The 19189-nt window shown below is 39.9% G+C and overlaps 1 long non-coding RNA gene across 1 annotated transcript; it reads right to left on the minus strand.

Moving 5' to 3' along the window:
• Positions 1–1541: 1541 nt before the first annotated feature.
• Positions 1542–18732, minus strand: LOC109300404. Its single transcript, XR_002098201.1, has 3 exons — positions 18723–18732; positions 9931–9934; positions 1542–1635 (listed from the first exon to the last, which is right to left on the minus strand). It is a non-coding gene; the product is annotated as an uncharacterized LOC109300404 (long non-coding RNA).
• Between the last annotated feature and the right edge of the window lie 457 nt (positions 18733–19189).

Below are 19189 nucleotides of genomic sequence, written 5' to 3' on the forward strand. Positions count from 1 at the left end.
TCCCACAAGATGTCTGGGTAGTTGAAGTCACCCATGATGACCTTGCTCTGAGACCATGCAGCCTGTGCCAGTTTTCTTTCTCTTGGTTCAGAGGTCTGTAATAAAGTCCTACAGTTAAATCCCCTTCTTCATGCTCTACCCGTATCTTGACCCAGAGGGTTTCAAGTTGCCCTTCTTATTGCCAATCTCCACTTCTATGGAGGTGCACTGTTCCTTCATGTACTGAGCAACTCCTTCATCCTTCTCCCCAACATGATCCCTCCTATGCAAGGTGTAGCCCTCTATACCTGTGTTCCAACCATAGGTACTAGAGCCCCACCAGGTCCCCAAAATCCCTATGAGATCATATTACTTGTTGGTTAGCAGGACGCCTAGTTCCTCTTGCCTGTTCCCCATGCTTCTGGCATTTGTGTAAAGGCAACTAAGCCTTCCTTTGGAGGCCTTAGGCTTCCTGGTGTGCTGTGGAAAAGTCTGTGCTTCGGCTGGTGTCAGTATAGCAGAACCCCCAGTTTGTTTGTTTTTTAATTTTGAAATGCATTCCCTCCCTTCCCTAACTATTTCTGACTTTTTCTCTCCCTCTCTATTCCCTATAGGTAAGTATGATTAAGTTAAGACATAAGATAAGCTTTATCATTTTTGTAGCATTGGTTTTTCCTTTTCTCCTTTGCTCCACTGTTTTATATTGTATAATTATTGTGTTTATACTATTTTACTGATTTTTACTGGTTTTCTTCTATTGATATTATATGATTTAGGCCTACATGTGCAAGTTAGCATAAGTAATATCAAGTTATGTCAAGTTTCCATTTTGTCTGTCAAGCCTCCATCTTGCATCCTCTGCCCGGGTGTAACCTATGACTCATGTCTAACCAGTCTCATGTAAATTGTTTCCTGAATGAATGGGGATGAATGAGGGTGCTTGAGATACAATGGTAGCAGGCCTCTACTAAATAATCAACTCAATGACTGGACCATCAGTTCAATGACTGGACTATTGCCTTCCATTGACTCACCCAGGAACCACAGACCAAGTATTGAAAGACAAAAACGTAACGAAAATAAGCCAATCCACTATTGCAACAGACACCTAGAACTACATGTCCTCACCTGGAGTGCACATGCTCAGTACACCAGGGCTGACCCTTGCCTAGGCATGCCCCTGCCACTAGGGTCATAGAAGGTCTTCCCCTATACAGTGGGGTGGTGAAGACAGACCCAGTGGGATGCCCTTTCCATCTGGACAAGCACTACATCACACCACCTATCCACCCAGAGGCCCTGCCGGTGACCCCCTCTGGACAACACCTTGCTGGAGAAGACCCCCGACTGGCCATCAACTCACAGCCCAGGATAGGTAGCTTTCACCCACCTTCTTTCCCTAAGCAAAGGACCTGGACTGTGTCCCTACCCACTTTGACTTCAATCTCTCCACCAAGCCTTTTTCTCTCCTGCTACCATTGAGTGCGTGTGTATGTGAGTGTGTGTGTGTGTGGGGGGGGTGCGTGCATGTGTGTGGGTAGGAATCAATAACTTCATGGGGCTGTGTAGTGTGTTGTCTGTTTAATAAACCTGTTATTTTGAAAGCCTGAGTTGGGTTTTTGTCTTATTGACCTCGTGACCCTCCTCTTTGATTTCCTGGTTATCTCCTAGCTTTCTGCCTCCCTGTTTCCATCCCCAATCTCCCAGCTTTCTACCTTTCAGTTTCCTGGCTGTCACCTCCTTGCCACCACTTATCTGCCCCCTGATCTCCCAGCTTTCTGCCTCTCTATTTCCTGGCTTTCTCCTCCTTGTCACCGGGCTTTGTCTCTTGCTTCCACTCTGGCACCAGGTGACCCCAAGTAATCCCAGGACACATTATCCCTTAGTAAACCCAGGGCCACTTGACCTTAAGTAAGCCCAAGCACTAAGTTACCCCAAATGCCCCCTACGGTTAACACACAGTCATGAAAGTGCATGTTTGTGTATGTGTATTGGGTGTGCAGGTACATCCTTTCCCATTAGGTCTCAGGCTCTGAAGTGTGTGCTGTGGTCAAAGAAACCAAAGTCCTCATAGTAGCACCAGTGCCAGAGTCTTCTGTTCACTTCTTCTATGCATCTGTCCCTCCTGTACCCATGACCCATAACCAAGAGAACTGAAGAGAAAATTACCTGTGGCCCCAACCTCTTGAGCCCATCTCCCAGAGCTCTGTAGTCACTCATGATCTGGCCAGGATTGTTTCTAGCCATGTCATTCATGCCCACATGGATTACGAGCATGGGGTAGTGTTCAGAGGGCTGGACAACTTTAGGAAACCTTTCATCCTTTCAAGCCCCTGGGAGTCAGCACACCTCATGAGTTAGAGGGTTGGGGTGGCAAACCGCTCCCTCAATCCTGCTCATGAGGGAGTCAGCCAGCATGACCACTCTGCATCTCTTCTTTAGGTTGGTAAATGACTGCCTTCCTTCCTCCAGAGCCAGTGCTTCTGCTGACAACTCTGCTGGTACTGTGAGAAGTGCATACCTGTTGCACAGTTCCAGGGGAGGACTGACCCTAGTGTTGTGTGCCTTGGTACCTGAGATGACTGTCTTCCAAGCAACCCCGGGATGGGATTCCAGGTTAGTTGTCCTTCTTCATTCTGCTGGGCTGCTATGCTCTTTCCTCCTCATTCTTCTGGTGAAAAGCCTGGTAGTGGTTGTCAGTCTCCTGCTTGTGTACCCTGATTGTGTGATGCCTGCTCATCTTTGCCTGGAGCTCCCTCACATGGCACTCTAGAGTCCTAGAGAGCATACCCCCAAAATGGGTGTGCCCTTGCTCCCATTCACACTTGCTGGCAACCAGGCCTCAGTGGTGTGAGGAGGAGGAGCTCCAGCAGTGGAGGAGGTGAGAATCTTCAGGGTACAATGCATCCCCACCATTGTACAATATAGATTGCACTACTACCATGTACCTGACTTCTCAGGCTCATTGCACAAAGCCTCATGCCCTTTCCACATGTCCTTATGCATGACTTCCTGTGCTAACTCATGCAACAACTCACATGCTGGGCCCAGAAGTGAGCCTGTTTGTGTGGCTCTAGTTGCACAGCTCCCTGGGGGCTGGGCTAAGTAGGAGCTGGAGCAGGGCAGTGTTACCCTCCTTGACTTCACTCAGCTGCTGCTCTGCTGCTCTGCCACTGCTGAGTCCTACCCATTGTGGTCCCCACTTACATCCTGACTCTGCACTGGGGGGGTCAGGGTTCACTGTTTAGTTTTCAGGGGCATGATGGCTTTCACCCATGCATCTCCACTGACAGCAAGTCCCAAACTAAAAGTGCTTTCAGTTGGGATCTGATAGAGTCCCGTGGACTCTTATAGAGTCTTCTGGCCTCTTATGTGTGTACAGACTGCTGCCTGCACTGCACTGTGCCACTTGCAGGGACTGGTTGCCCTGTTCCTACCCTGTCCTGCCAGAAGTCCCACACTAATTCATGTGCTGGACCCAGAAGCACAGTTGTTTGTGCTCTTTGTGTGGCTCTGGTTGCATGGCTCCACTTACCTCACTGCGGTCCCCACTTACCTCCTGGCTCCGTGCTTGGGGGCCAGGGTTCACCAGAGGGTCCACTGGGGGTCTTCAGCTCTCCGGGGTACAACAAACTTTCATCCGTGTGTCTCTGGTGAAAGCAGGTCTCAAACTGAATGTGATCTAGTGTTGACCTTCCACCACACACCTTGTTAGTATTTTTTATCTTTCATGGCAGGTCTTGAGCCTCTTCCCTTGTCCCCAAACTCCATTCTGCATCTGAATTACCTGTAAACCTGGTTTAGTTTGACAGGACAACTTAACTTCTACACCAAGTCCCAAATGATTCTGCCTCATGTAGACTATAGTAGGCCCTAAGCTACTTAATGGCAATGTGGTGTAACATTTATTTGCATTTGCTTAAGTTTGGATAAAAGAAGAGGCAAAAGAAATGAGCAAGCTAGAGCACGTCAAAATGAGAATAATTTTGGAAAGTTTTAGAGAGGGGTCAAAAGAAGTAGGTTTAAAGTTTGCTTAGAACACGTAGTGATTTTATGATAGTTACATCAGATTTCAGAAAAGATATAGTTTAAATAGGGAATAAAATAGGTATATAAATAATAATTAGAGTAGAACATTAGAAACATTTTTTACATATATGTTAACCCTATTTAGTAAACTTTTAATATTTAGCCTGGTAATAAAATACAGAAATCCAGATCCAGCTCAGGATTTTCACTCTTCAGTCTTGAACTATAGTGCTTGCTGAATTGCCCACCTGTAGGTGTACCCAGTTAGTGCTTCTGAAAAAAAGTTTCTGAAACTTAAGTAAGAAAACTTTGGAGACTGTGATAAGAAGGCTGGGTACTTACTGGAGGCTTTTAAAACTCTTAAGCCTTAGAGAATTTAAGATTAATTTCTTTCAACTCTAATAAGATTACTATTTTGGGGGGTAAGTGCACATTTTGTATATTCTAATAATTTCCTTCATATGCCTTATCTGTACTGTTTGGTCATTTATATTTTATCTGTATTTCATTATTAAATTTGCTAATACAATCTATCTACATTTATGCTTGTCAGTATTTAATTTTGGTGAGACTGATTCTTCAGACTATTCTTGGTTCCCAGAATACCCCTGGATGTAAATATTCATTTAGACAAAGGATACCACTTTGCTTCTTTACATACCAAAGATGACATAAGTTGATAGCAAAGAACCAGATGAAGTTACTTCCTATACTTCTATGTCCTGTGTGTGGAACTTGAGGATCTTTATGCAGTTACAAGGTAAAGATTCTGCCACTTTTGGGTAACACAAGGACAGAAAACATGTAAGTGCCTTTAAAATTAAGAACCCTCCTTTCCCCCCCTGAAAAATAGACAAAACTTTTCAAATGCTATAAGAAACATTGCCAGAATACTGATGACTCTGAAATGCATGCCCTGGGAATCCCATGTTTTAGATCTGTCACTTGTCTTGATAGATGTATTTTGTTTTAGGCATGATCTAGTAATAGACACTGTAAATGCAGCCTATTGTAGAACACCAAGGGCCATCTCTGAATAATAGAAAGTTTAGACCATGAATCCATCCATCACAAAGAAAGCTGAACTAAATGTGTGGGTTAAATAATTGTCTTCAAAAACTGATAGTAAGTTCATTTATTTGTTGCTGACAAGGAGATTTGTGTAACTTGAACTATTACTTCATCAATATTAATTTATAAAAATAGTCTGAGCCTTTAAACTTCTCATAACTAAAGCCTTAGGAGAAAAGGGTCATTGTTTGTTGTTGTTGTTATTGTTGTTTTTGGTTTGCTTTATTTTTTAATTTGTGGATTTAATAGTTGACTCTGACTAGTATCCTTTTTTTAAAAAAAGCAGGATGAAATATCTGCAAGTTCTGTGAAAAATAGCTCCTTGATGTACTTGGGAGATAAGTCAATTTGTAGAACTTGAAATAAGTGAGTTGAAATAGATGGCTGTTGTGTAGATGACTAACTGTTCTTCAGTATGTGCCCCTGGACATTGCTGTCTAACAAATAAGACATTTTAATGTATCATGCTCTCCAGTTGTTTAGTTGCCTTGCATGATTTTGTCTATTTTACTGGTGCTCAGAACTTGAACAGGATAAAAAAGGAGTTTGACAAGAGGTAGTGTTGTGGGGATCCCACACAACAGTAGAGAGAAAAGGTTAGATGCATAAATTAATGGCATTATTAAAATAATCTTATAATCAGTGGTTTGTAATCTCTCTCTGATGTTAAATCTGGTTTTCTTGTAATGGAAAAAGGAATATTCTTGTGTAAAGAAAAGGAAAATAAAGCTATAATTTTACTTGGAACCCATCGCCTTAAAGTTATTGAACTTGTTACATGGTTGTAACAAACACATAGCCTTATGCCCTTGAGATTGTCAGGTGGTAGGCCCTGGAAAACGGACACTCCTCTATTTTGCTTGCTCCTTTATGTTTAGGTTGGAAAACAGAGGGAATCTCTTTAGTCAGTTCAGGGTATAAATGTTTGTGCCTTGTAGGTCTTCTATATATTCCCACCAATGCATTGTCACTGGTATAGCAGATGAGAGTGTGTACTAATAGCAAGGGCTCAATAGTGCATATGCTATATTGAGATAGATACAGAAAATGTGCTTTAGCTCTCAGTGGAATAAAGGCAAGAATAGATAATCCATATGAGTTTCATCTGTAGTACCTTAAAAATGTATTATTAACAGTATTCTAAAGGACAGCCAACATGACTTCATTGCGGGCAGGTCTTGCCTGACTAACCTCATTTCCTTCTATGATCAGACAACTCGACACCTAGATAAGGGATCTGAGGTTGATGTCATATGCAGCAGAAGTACCACTTGCGGGTTTCGCTGCCACAAAGCTGCCTGCGCAAGGCACCATCCCTGTTCCCCAGCACACTGTCTTTCCTGCCCAAGTGCAGGGGCGCTGGACCTGATGCTCTTGTGGATCTGTTTCAGAAATAGATTATGAAAAATAGCTTCCTACTGCAGATATTATAGAAGTATTAAGAGAGCTAGTGTTTGATGAGAGAGAACAGAAAATATGATCAAAGAAATAAATCACTTCATATTAAATGTAATGGTTAGTAGAGGTCATGTAACTTACCCAACATTACTCTACCAGTCAATGCTAGGGTTAGGAATAGAACCAAGAAGTTCAAGCTTGAAATCAAATATTCTAACAAATATAGAAAGCAGGGTAGATATGCATCTTTTAGATGAACTAAATGAGGTGTGTGTGTATATTACATATATGGTGAGCACAAGCTTTTGTGAACCCAACTATAGAACATTGTCTTATGTCAGGTCACGTATTGATGCCTGTAGTTCTCTCTGCACTCATTGCCCACATTCATTATAGCATGTATCAGTTTGACTTTGTAGATTATATTAATTTACAACTACTGCTCTGTTTTGACATGAGTCTGATCTCCTGTGAACTCACAATCTTTGCTATTCATAGTCATTTCTCTGATCATTGCTCTAAGGTTTTTATAAGTTACAGCAAGACAAAAGAACTGCAGGAACAAATCAATATATGTCCTTTGGAATGTTTTTTTGTTAGAGTTGTGGGAAGTGAATATTCATGAGCCTGAGAATGCTAAAAGTCTGAGAAAAACTAGAGTGAGAAAGAGACCATTGAAAAAATGTTGAATTTGAAATAAGATTGAAAATGCTTATTACAGTCCAAGAAAGAAGTAAGGAAAATGAGAGACTAAAGGTGCCATTGAGTTTACTGTTAATAATATTTAAGGAAAGTATTACACCTACTCAGCTGAGAGATTTGAGATGTAGGTGGATGGACCAAATTTCCCCGAGTAAGATGTAGCTAACAGCTGAAATTACCTTCATAGAAAGTCAGGATTTAGAGGTAACTAAGCCTCTGCAAATTGAAGTTCCCCTAAGAAAGACACAGTTTTATAAAGAACTGTAATGAAGACCCCAATAATTTACTTTTATTTTCTAGCCTGAGGGAACTCAGTACATTTGCTCCATGCTCCTTCTCAGTTTCCTCTGACTATGGGGTGTGCTAAGCAATATTTTATTTTATGTGGGTGCAGCACAGTCAAAATAACATATTACAGGTGTCTTAAATTAAATGTAGGTGCTCCTAAATTACTAAAATACGTTTAAAAATCACAACACTAATTAGCAATTTTTTTATATATCACAGCTACCTCAGTTATGCTTACTGACCTCTGGAAAGTACAAACCAATAATGATTCCAACTTCAGAAACCAAAATACTTCATACTTTTGCAATGGTGAATGAAAACAAGGCCTGTATATATTGCTCTTATGAGCAAAGTTGTTTCATCTTCACAGGGAGCAGAGGTCTGGTCAGGTCATGCACTAGAAGAACAAAACTCCCTCTTGCCTACAAAATTAATGTCAACGTAGTATCAAACTCAATTATTCATGTAGGTCAGGTTCAATTTTATGTATGGCTGGAGGGTCAGTAGCAAACAGAAACGTGATATGACAATTAAATTACTCTATAATACAGGAAATAAATTGATAAACCACTAGAAGACTGTTTATGCTGACAGTGCAGCCTAGTACAGCAGCTCATTGACTGACCTCTTACCTTTTTCTAGTATTTTGGCTATCAGACTTTTCTAATAAACAATTTTCTAATAAACACCATTACAAAATATTAGGCAATATTTTGTTAACAAGAAAGAGAAGCATAGCTTGTTGTGTAAGAAAACAGTTGCCCATGGAGATTAGTGTTTGATTCTAATACCAAGTGTATTTCCTTGCAGAGCAATGGTATTCTGTAAAGCTGCTTAGCTGTGAAAAGGGCCACTATTTTTTTCTTGAATATTGACAGTATTTTTAGTAGTTTTAGAATTACTTAGATAGCATACAGTAAAAGAAATTATTATAAAATACGAAGTTTGAAAAAAAATGAAAAAGGTGCTAGGACTTTGCAAAATAAATGTACAGCCACTCCTAACCAAGCCTGGGGAACCTTTTCCCCTTCCCCCTTCAAACTGAGAGCACAAAATTAGTCTTTTCTTGGATTGTGGCCAAACATGAGCTCTAAGACGCCAAGCATTTTTGCTTTAGTCCCTTAATAGACTTGCATACAAGAATTTCTTTGAACTGAATCTCCACTGCTTGTATAATCTTGGATTCTGCTCTATTATACATGGATGTCTTAAATCAAACTTGCCTGAAAAAGCAAGTATATCTGACTCTGACCCTGTTCCCCCACCTGGGTTAGGGCCAAAGTTTGAACCACAGAAACTGCCTGCCCCAGCACTTGTAGATTCAAAATGTGGTTTTTTCTCCATGTTGAATGGGGGAAAAAAACCTTATCTTGGAATCAAGCAAAATCACTATAGTTATAAAATATAGACAGCTTAATGATGTCAGAGAAGGACAAAAATGAAAGACAGGAAGCAGAGATAATATTTTGGGGACAAGTCATGGGATCATTGGCAATGAATGTGAGAGAGAGACATTAGTAAGTGAATCACAGATGAGGGTGAAGAATGGAAAAGATACTCCATATGTACTTGAATATAACATGACACCCTAATAATTAGATTCTATATCTGGAAAATATATACATTTGTTATAATTTTCCAGGTTTAGAATCTAATTATTGGAGATTTGCCCTGAATTTTCCTCATACCACTAATACAGCAGAGAAAATAAATCTAGAGGAATCAGGAAGTCCCTATGCCCTCTGCCCTGCCAGCTTTGACCCTCTGCATTCCCTCCCCACCTCCCACTCCTTGCTGTGAGACCCTGCTCTCTCTGAGCACATGGAAGAGAGGGGCACATTTGAAAACTGTAACAGGGCTGGAGCTGATATCCAGCCAAGTTTCGTGTTACCTTATTTGAGTGAGGTTTTGGTCCTTGCTAATGACTTACCCACCACGATTTGTTGTAAAATGATAGAAATTGCTCAACAAGGCCTCTGCCTTACCCAGCTTGTGTCTTTAACCGATCTTGGATTTTCAGAGTCTACTGGATTCCCCGTGGTCTTAGTCCCATCTCTGCTGGGTTCCTTACCAAGGGGATGTAGCACATGGGAACCCCCAAAATGCTAACTGGGGCCCCTTACTCCATGTTGGTTGGCACAACCCCATTTGGGGAATGATTGGGAGCTCTTCTGCCCCACATTCCTACCATAAACTTCCATATCTATATACAGTCTCTTGGCTCCTGGCTCTGGCTGGAAGGATTCACTGGACACTTGGGGCTTGGCCTGGAAGCATCCTTTAGGAATAGGCTCCAGGGTTTATGCCTGGAATCCCCAAGAGTCTGTCTTCTACAAAAAAAAAAAAGAGAACATGGGCAGCATACTTGCCCCTCACTATGTCCCAATGTGTGGCCTTCTATCTGCCACCTGGAGCCTCCTCCACTCATTTCCGGTGTTCTCTTACTGCCACCCCTTGAGAAACCCAGCTAATTAGGGATGGCATTCTCTGACTCACTGGCACTCAAGTTTCCTGCAGGTGAGTCCAAGGGTATTAAGTCAGGGGTGTTCTTAGTAACACCAGCGACTTAGCACTCCCCCAGCCCTGGCACACTGTTGAGGTTATATGGGTCCTCATTTGAGGCTTCCCCTGCCAGACACTAGGTGCGCTCCCTGTGGGCTTCTCGTCTGCCTGGCACAAGTGGCTGACTCAGCAACAAAGCATGTGTAATTCCAGTAGTTCCAGCAGCTGAAGAGGTAGACCCTTACCCACAACCTGGTAAGGGGAAAGATATGAGTGAGGTTATTTTCCCCTATCCCTTTCACCCTGTCCCAAAGATACCGACTTTGAAATAAACCAAATAGACAAATTACTGTGGATACCTATAGGCTTAGTTTATCCCACAGTTGACACATTTTACCGTTTTTGTAATCACTGCATGTTTTAGCACAGGTACTCCATTAAGACACTTTAGCACTTTTGTTCCTACATATATATATATATATATATATATATGCACAAATTATGCATGAAATTAGTCCAAAACCAAAAGGCACATGATTTACCATATTGTTCATTGGGCTATGCCCCAGTAGAGTCAACAGCATTTCAAGATGTAGTGACTCCATAGCTCAGCACTGATCAATATATGTACTCCAGATGTCCCCCCAGAAAAGATCCATGTGCTACTTAGCCTCTCACTCATGACTGGAACTGGATGTTCTTGTCATGAGTCCTGCGATCCTCCAAAATGTATATACAGAAGAAGCACAGGGCAACTTGGTCTGGCTTCACCTCAAGAAGGGTAGTGCTATGCTAATCATATGCAACAGGCTGAGAGAGTGGCTAACAGAGGGATTCTGGGTGAACAGTTCAGGGCCCCATTTGGTCATGTTTGCCAGACATCTAAGGCTGGTGAAGAAACAAGAATGATTGGAAAGGAGAAAAAAAAGGCACAACTCAGCACAACTTTGGGAGTAAAGAGGATGTTGAAATGTATTCAGTTCAGTGACTCACCGTGACCTGGAAGCCAGCACTGAGGGGGATCAATGGTCACTAGCATATATCTTCTTCAGATGGACTACACTGGCCTGTCCTTGTGGTAGATCCCCATGTGCACCTTCTTCTTGGAATCAAGATGGGAGAAAGTAGTGAGGAAGATGCTGTTCAAGACCAAACAGACTGGAGGCAAGGGAATGCCAGATATCCTGTTGTTCCTCTGGGCCAAGTACCTGAGCCAGATCTTCAAACTGGCAACTGGTGCAGAGACAAAAATAGGCTGCTTTATCAAATACTAATCAGGGCATTTGCTGAGATGTTGACACAGTGCCCAATGGGAAACTGTGGACAGTGGAGCAGCCATGGTTCTACAAGGTCTTGGACATTTTTCAGAGCAAGTATGACCTGCTCAAAGAAGCCTCTGCAACCATGACCAACCACTGGAAAATGCAGGAGGTGGTTAGATCCAGAGAGAGGGACTGTCAACTGTGCACTTGCTCCCTGGCAATAACTACCAGGCTTCATGGAAGCATATCTTCCACAGGGGCCTGAAGAAGGACTACAGGGATTTGAACTGGTAAGTAGCCCACTGAGCACTGCCCATGCAGGCTCTGATACACAAGAACAGAAAAGCCAACCTAACTAGCCCAGGGAAACCTGCCCCTGGAAAGTAGAAACCATCAGCCACCTCTTGTGGTTCCACCCTCAAACCAGGGAGGTGTGGAAGAAAGTAAACTGTCTCTGCTGGGTGGTGACAGGGAGAGAGGACACTGTATGGGCACCTTATCAAACAATAGGGGTCCCCACTAGCCCACTTAGATCAGTTTGTCTCGTATGTCAGGAGCACCCTGTGGAAGACCAGGAGCCTTCTGATGTACATAAAGCTCTCAGTCAAGGATTATGTTAAAATGAGAATGAGTAAGCTGCAGGTGTTCTACCAGAAGACAGTAGGAGAGGACAGAAAAGAGGTGGCAAGGATAGTTAATTCACCCCCAAAATTGGAGAAATACTTCAAAATTATTAAACTATTTTTGATATTTCCAAAATGTCTTTTTCTGAGAATACTAAAATGTTAACTCATTTTTAAAAGCTTTTTTCTTTTCATTTCAGCACAACAGTTTGTTGAAAATACTGCATTTTAGGACATAAAATGAAAGGTTTGACCCCAAAACAAATAGTTAAATTTTTTGCTTCACCAAATTAAAAATAAATGTCTCCTGATTTTTTTTCTCAGATTTTTTGTTTCAGCTGCACTTTAGTATGTATACAAAGCATCAGCATCTGGTTATTTAGCTTCCCCAGAAACAAACATTACTCTGGCTTTCAAAATGAGATTCAGAAGGATGCCTTTGCTGGAACATGCTCTGAAGTGGGATTATATGGCTACTGTGTTGAACAAAAGATGCCACTTGCTCATAGAGAATATATTGAATACAGTAATAGTTATCTAGTATTGGCCTCTGTGCTATTGTACAGCAGAAGAGTTACTTACAATCGTGAAAGGAAAAAGAGAAGAAGATAGGTCATGTTTCAGTGAGTTAGAATCTTGTATCTGCTTAAGGGGGAAAAACTTTAATTCTGTCTTTTAAGGATTGGACTTTTAAACTTGATGAAAAATGAATCTTCTTTAAAAGAGTGCAGGTTGGTCATACATCACTGCAAATTCTTCCTGCTTTCTGTTTTCTCAGTTACTATGGCTGGTGAAGCCAATTCCTTGCCATGCATGTTGGGAATAAAGATAGCACTTTCTATTATGATTTGCAGCTTATTCTCCACAAGTTCACATAATCATTCATATCATTCTATTGAGACATGTATAATGTATCATTATATATGAAGAAATCGTATCATGGGAAGGCAACTAGAAAGCTCCGATTTGATTTCAACTTAAAAGATGCGTGTACTCAAATCAAGAGAAAAAAACCCAGTCTTTTGTATAGAATACTGATCCAAAATGAAGAGATGTCATAAAGTGACCTCACAAATGGGAATGAAAAGCCAGAGATCCACTGAGCATGTGTGTTTGAAATATGCAATGATTTTGGCTCATCTCTGTAATCTCCATCTTCCTCACTTATAATTCTATGAATGGCACCTGAATCCAACATATATATCATTTCATTTCTGCAGAACTTTAAGCCTGGCTGACAAAGGTGTATATAAAAACTGAATCAAAATCACATTTTACTGTCTCTAGGTTATAACTCACCTGCTCTCACAGTTTCATGCCAGAGGTGAGAATGGATATTTTGATAACTAATAAGCACTTTTGTTCAAAAACAACAGATTCTATTAGCACCAATCTTTGAATTGCAAACCACAAAGGATTATCAAGAATAATGCTGTTGCTGTTCCCATTCTACAAGTAGGAATAAGTGTTGTGGTACTTAACATTGCAAGTAAATTCCCACGAGTCTGAATTTATCAATATCTTTTTCTTTTTTGGTCCTCCCTCTCTTAATGGCTCCCTCACTTTCAAACTTTAGTACTCCATGCTGGTGAGTGCCTAAAATTCACCCACATACCATATTTGATATTGGATCAGCCTATGCCCCACTAACCAGTTCTGTAAACTCATGAACCTTCCTTTGCAAAAAACAGAGAAACAAGCAAAAACTACTGCTCTTTCCCCAAAGCTTGCTCTTCAGCTTCCTGTTTTTAGTTCCTTCCCTAGCCAGGTGCCAATAGCAGGTAACATGAACTGCTGCTTAGTTCCATCCTGAATCCATTCTAATTCCATATTTCAAGTTCTTCTGATCTAAAATTACTAAATGTATTCTCTAATGTCTTCATGGGGCACTAGAGTGTTCAAGATCATTTTGGATGCTAAAGTTGTGAACTGGACTATGATTGGAGACTAAACAATGAGATTCAGGAAGGAAGAAAGTAAGGGATAGAGGCATATATTACTGGGAAGAGAATAGCATTTGCAGTTAAATAAGTGAGGAAACATTTGTTTGTATACTGTATTGATCTGAACTCATTTTGAATCTCAAATAAGGACAATAATCAGTTCAAAAATAGATTGTACCGGCTCTGATGTTTATTACATTCTTGTGTAATTGTGAGGAAGGTCAGATAGTCATCATCTACCTAAAATGTGTATCTATACAATGTTAATCGCTATGGTATCTGAACAGCTGGCACACACCTAACTACACTAAGCAGATTCTTCGATGTACTTGTTGTTAGCTTTTGGAAATAAAGTTGCAGTTTCACTTAGTCAGCATTGAATAACTGGTACTGCACTCTCATTTTCATAATTAGTGTTGGGCTTTATCATTCACAAAAACAGGATCTGCATGAGAGCACATGGATGATATCAGGTAGAAGTATTCCAATCAATCTTATACATACAGCTGTTGTATAAGAAAAAAGTAACAGGTCCAGTATATTTTAAGTTCATACCTTGTTGAATTGTCTCATTTTTCTTTTAGTTTCTTAATAAGTGGAAGCAGTGGGGAAGAGGAAAAGAAAAATCTGTATGCTCCCTTCAGCTTAATTTATTAACAATAGATGGGTCTGTTTTCCTGCTTCAGGTGTTCTCCAAAACTGATAACATGAATAAGACAAATGCACCACTAAAATTAAATTAGGAGTCACCTTGAGGAAAATAATATCAAGTGTATACTTTGTTACAAATATACAGTGCATATTATCTGAATGCAAAGGTGAAAAATGAAACACATTAGAAAGTGATCTGATAGAATCTGTTGTATGTATCAATGTTGAAGGAAAAAATGCCCCAGAGAATCAACTGTTAAAATACTGTACACTGTACAACGTGAAACAGTTAATATTCAGATTTATGAGTTCAGAGTTTTTATCTTGCTGAACCTATGACAAGCTGTCTTCATAAAATAACTTTTTAACCTTTTATTCAAAATATAGAAAAAGAAGAAAAGCAGTTAAAGTATTAGCAATGTAAAGTGTTAAATATGGCTTTATTTTAATCATCTTCCTTGTCCCCTTTTCTTTTAGCTATAAAGAGTTTTTTATAGGGGAAATAACTTGCTGGACAATGTTTTTGGAGTTATCAGAGAGAGTAATACCTGTCCTTTAGAGGGAAAAGAGAAAATGTTAGCTGAGATGGGTGGAGCTGCTGTGGTTAAGTGTCTAGTTTTGTTTCTATGATGCCAAAACAGGACAAACAGACAAGGGGTGAGAGGAAAGAACAAAGATAGAAAGCACTGCTCCTTTTTTGGCACTGACTCTTTGAGCCTGATTGCTGGAAATAAAAGGCAGCACACAGCCACACTGTGACCTGGAAAGTTTTATCAGCATCAGGCCATTTAAAAAATTACTTTTAGCTGCCTTTCCGGTCACAGGATCATAGCAGAGTTGCAAAAGATTCAGTCTTGGCTGGCTAAATAGCATGTTATTAAATAGGGAGCAGAACACAGAGGGATAGCAACAAAAAAGAAAAAAAAAGAAAAGAAACCTAGGGAAAGAAAGGGAGACAGAAGGCATAGAGTAACAGGAAGAACACAAGTCCCACAGCACAAGTGTTAAATAAGACTTAGCCAAAACTGATGGAGGACGCAGCTTCATTTGAGTTTCTCAGTCTAGTCAGAACATCTCACAGAATGAGGGTAAAAAGTACAAAATAGTGTCATATGGATCCCAGGTTTTCAAAGGGTAGCATGAGAAGCCAGGATACTAATGTTTGTCCTTTTTACTCTGCCAGCAATACCAAATTTTGGATCCCATAAAGGGTTTTTGGAATAGACATCTTTTTTCATTATTTTGTCAATTGTTAGACTACATTTTCAGCACCACGATTTTGGTCCATGGATTTCTGGTCCCACACCTCTTGTTTACCAGTCTGTAGATGGTAACAGTAGATCTTCATGTTTGGTCTAATTTAGTCTTTGACTCTTGCTGACATAAACAATTTTATATAATAAGATGAGTAGGGGTTTTGTTAACTTGGACAGCTTTAAGTATGGGCTTCTATGCAATAACTCTTACATGTTAAATAGATGTGAATACCATGTATAAAATCCATTGAGCATCTTAAACCTTTTCCTAGGTGATTAGGATTTCTCAAAAGTAAAACCCCCGAAATGCAAAGAGATACTGATGCATGCATAGAAATTACAGTAATAAATTAAAAAGAATGGCTTCTAATTTGCCATAATATTTATAGAAACTTATGTTGATATTAATCATCAATATGCATTTCACCTTTTAGTATGCCAAATGATGACAGCTTGTGTCTCCAAATACTACAGCTTGTGTCTCTAATTACTACTTATATCTATGTCTAGATATGAAATTTAAATCTTTGTATACAGTTGCATTAAAAAGAACTGGATAGAACATTTTGAATGACATTTTATTGATCACATAATAGTGATATTATATTGATTTTTACTGCTATATGATTATTCATAAAGATATATTGTTTCCAGTTAGTTTTTCTGGGGAAAGCTTTTGGATCAGAATATAATTGCCTAGAGAGTAAAAGAGGGAGAGAGGAAGACATGAACTGATAAACTCAGATTTCTTTTTTAATCAGAACACTATCATTTAAACATGAAATCCATTATATAGAAATTGATGGAAAATAAAATTGTCATCTCCCAGATCATTCTAATAGTAAGTTGTATGCTAGTTTGCTGTAAACAGGTTATGAATTTTCATTTAGATATGAATCAGAAACTACAGTGAAGGATAACACCAATGATGCTGGATCATCAATGAAGATCTTCCCTGTATAAGGACTGCTGCAGGGTCACGTCAGACTTTTGAAATTCAGTTATATTTTGTCAAAAATGTCACAATGTGCAAAAACCATTTAGCAAAATGCTGCAGCATATATAATGTGTACCATGGAAACATCAGTACAATATGGGCCAACATGTGCCTAGTGAAAAACTACATTCTTAAAATTCTGTGATCACAAATAATAAATGGATTTTGGATTGGAAAGGAAAACAGTCAAATAGCTCAAGTTGTTTTTGCCATGTGCATGGTGCAACTTCTGATCTCTCTAACATGCCACAGATGGGGCGGGGGTGGGGGTGGGGCAGAAGGGCTGCCAAAAATAAATGCAGGAGATTAATCTCTTTCTCACACCATCCTGCCATCTGCTGCCAGCCTCTTACATCTGTTGCTAATAACAAATAATTAATAATAATTGCAATAATTAATTAATAAGGTTCTGGTTCATTATATGTCAGCACAAAGGTTACATTTTTTCCTTGACTTTCTCTTTGAGGCTCTTTTTTCTTTATGGTTAATTTTGTTAAGGTGAAAGAAAATGTTTATGCTTTTCCCTTGAATACCAAACCTGAAAACTAATTGTGTTTCTAGTCTTATAAAGTGTACGTGTGTGATATGTGATACAACCCCGATTTTAAAAAAAGCATCTTTATCTAAGATAACTGTGTCAGTCTCATTGGAGTCACTGAGACAGAGCGGCATAATGTAGAGGTTTCCCGAGTGTAGACCACAATGAGCCTAATCATGTTTATAATGCTTGTTATACAAGCATGGGTGCAAATGAAGATCTCAAAGCAGCTATTCTAAAGAGGTTCTATAGAAGAGTAATGCAAGGGCTCAGATAAAATCAAATTATTTTTAAGTCCCTGTTTATTCTGCATAACCTCTTTCTTAAGCTTTTCTTCTCATACTTCTCATATACTTTTTGTCCATTGAACCTGTTCCATTTTTCATTCCTTTCTCAACAATTTCTGACAATTGTTTTCAGTACTTGTTACTCTTCACTTTTCAGTCATTGCTCAAGGTTGCTCATTACAAAAACCTAGAAATGTTCTAGATTTACAAAGATCTTACATGTGTTTATTTTACGTTTGCAGAAGCAGTTTGGGTTGGGGTTTTAGCAGCCTTTTCCTTGAGACTCGTTTCTTTGAGACTTGAAAAAGAATCAATCTAATAAAGCACAACAGATTAATATCTTGCCTAGTTTGACTCTTTTGACTTCACTGGTGTTATAGTTGCATAGGATTTGGTCCAAATATATTAGCCAGTGTAAGTGTTCTGTAGCTTGTTTTGTGCAAATAATTGCATTCAGCTTTATAGGAGAATGTTATTCTCTCCTGTTGTTTTCTGTTTTCCAAGAATTCCCTCTAATCAGAACTTGAACACCAAAATGTTTACATGTGTCAAGTTGTAGATCTGGTGCATTTGGGGCAGGATGTGTCATGACGCCATTCACTCCCCTTCCTTGTTCCCTAGCTCACTTATCCATACAGAATGGCTATGTCCAGATGAGCATGGATGTTTGGCTCCCTGGGCACAAGTAGCAGCAGTACACCTTGCACCACAGCTACCAGGGGTCAAAAAAACCCATGGAAACAAAAACTGGAGCAGCACACACATGGGCAGCGTGCCCTTGCAGTGCAGAGAAAACCTGACTGTGTGGTATATGGTGTTTGTAGCCCTACATATCACATGGCCACAGTCATCTGGATGCACCCACTTAGAGGAAATCTTCAACTATTGTTAACTCTACTACAAGCTTCAGCCATGGAAGTAGACCATATGGGGAAGAAAGCAGATTGCTCTTGCCTCTTGACTCTTCTGTGGGTATTTATTCAGGAATGCTCTAAGAATTAAGACCTTAGAAAACATTTTGTTTTCTTTAAAAAAAATGCAGTATCTTACTACTGAAAACTATTTTTAACATAAAACATTATTTACTTTCATTCAGCTTATATCAGAAAGCAGTGCAATTTATATTGGCTGAAGCTAACAAATGGTATTGCTGTTTAATATTAGCATCTGCTGCTATGTTCCATTAATACTTAAACCCAGCTCTCATAGCCCCCAAGAGCTTGAAATAGAAATTTCTTTCCTAACCATTCTATTAGGAACATGGGATTTGTTATTCTATGATCTGTCTTGTTTACTGCACAGAATACAATGATTTGATTCAGACTAAGGTTAAAGAACCCTAGCTGTCGGTAGTTATGGGGTAACCTGCTGTAATATGGCCCATGCCCCAGTACTGAGAAGGAGAGAAAGCCCAGGGCCCAGCTCCATGAACAGAATTAATGGAACAAGGGGCTTTTAATAAAGGTATAGGCAGTGATTGGCAGGCCTGGGATAGAAGTGTAGAGTCAGGTGACCCAGCAAGAGTGTCATAAGTCCAGGGCTTGACCCAGAAGGGGAGTTTGTCTGTAGAAGCTGCAGGAAGCAGAGCTCAATGAAGAGAACAGTCTGGATTTCTTGGTGAGAAAGGACTCTGCACCGCAGAAAGGTGTAAGAAACTCTGCAC

Source organism: Gavialis gangeticus, unplaced genomic scaffold (genome assembly GCF_001723915.1).
Source record: "Gavialis gangeticus isolate Ggan-Ray unplaced genomic scaffold, GavGan_comp1, whole genome shotgun sequence".
NCBI classification, from domain to species: domain Eukaryota; kingdom Metazoa; phylum Chordata; order Crocodylia; family Gavialidae; genus Gavialis; species Gavialis gangeticus.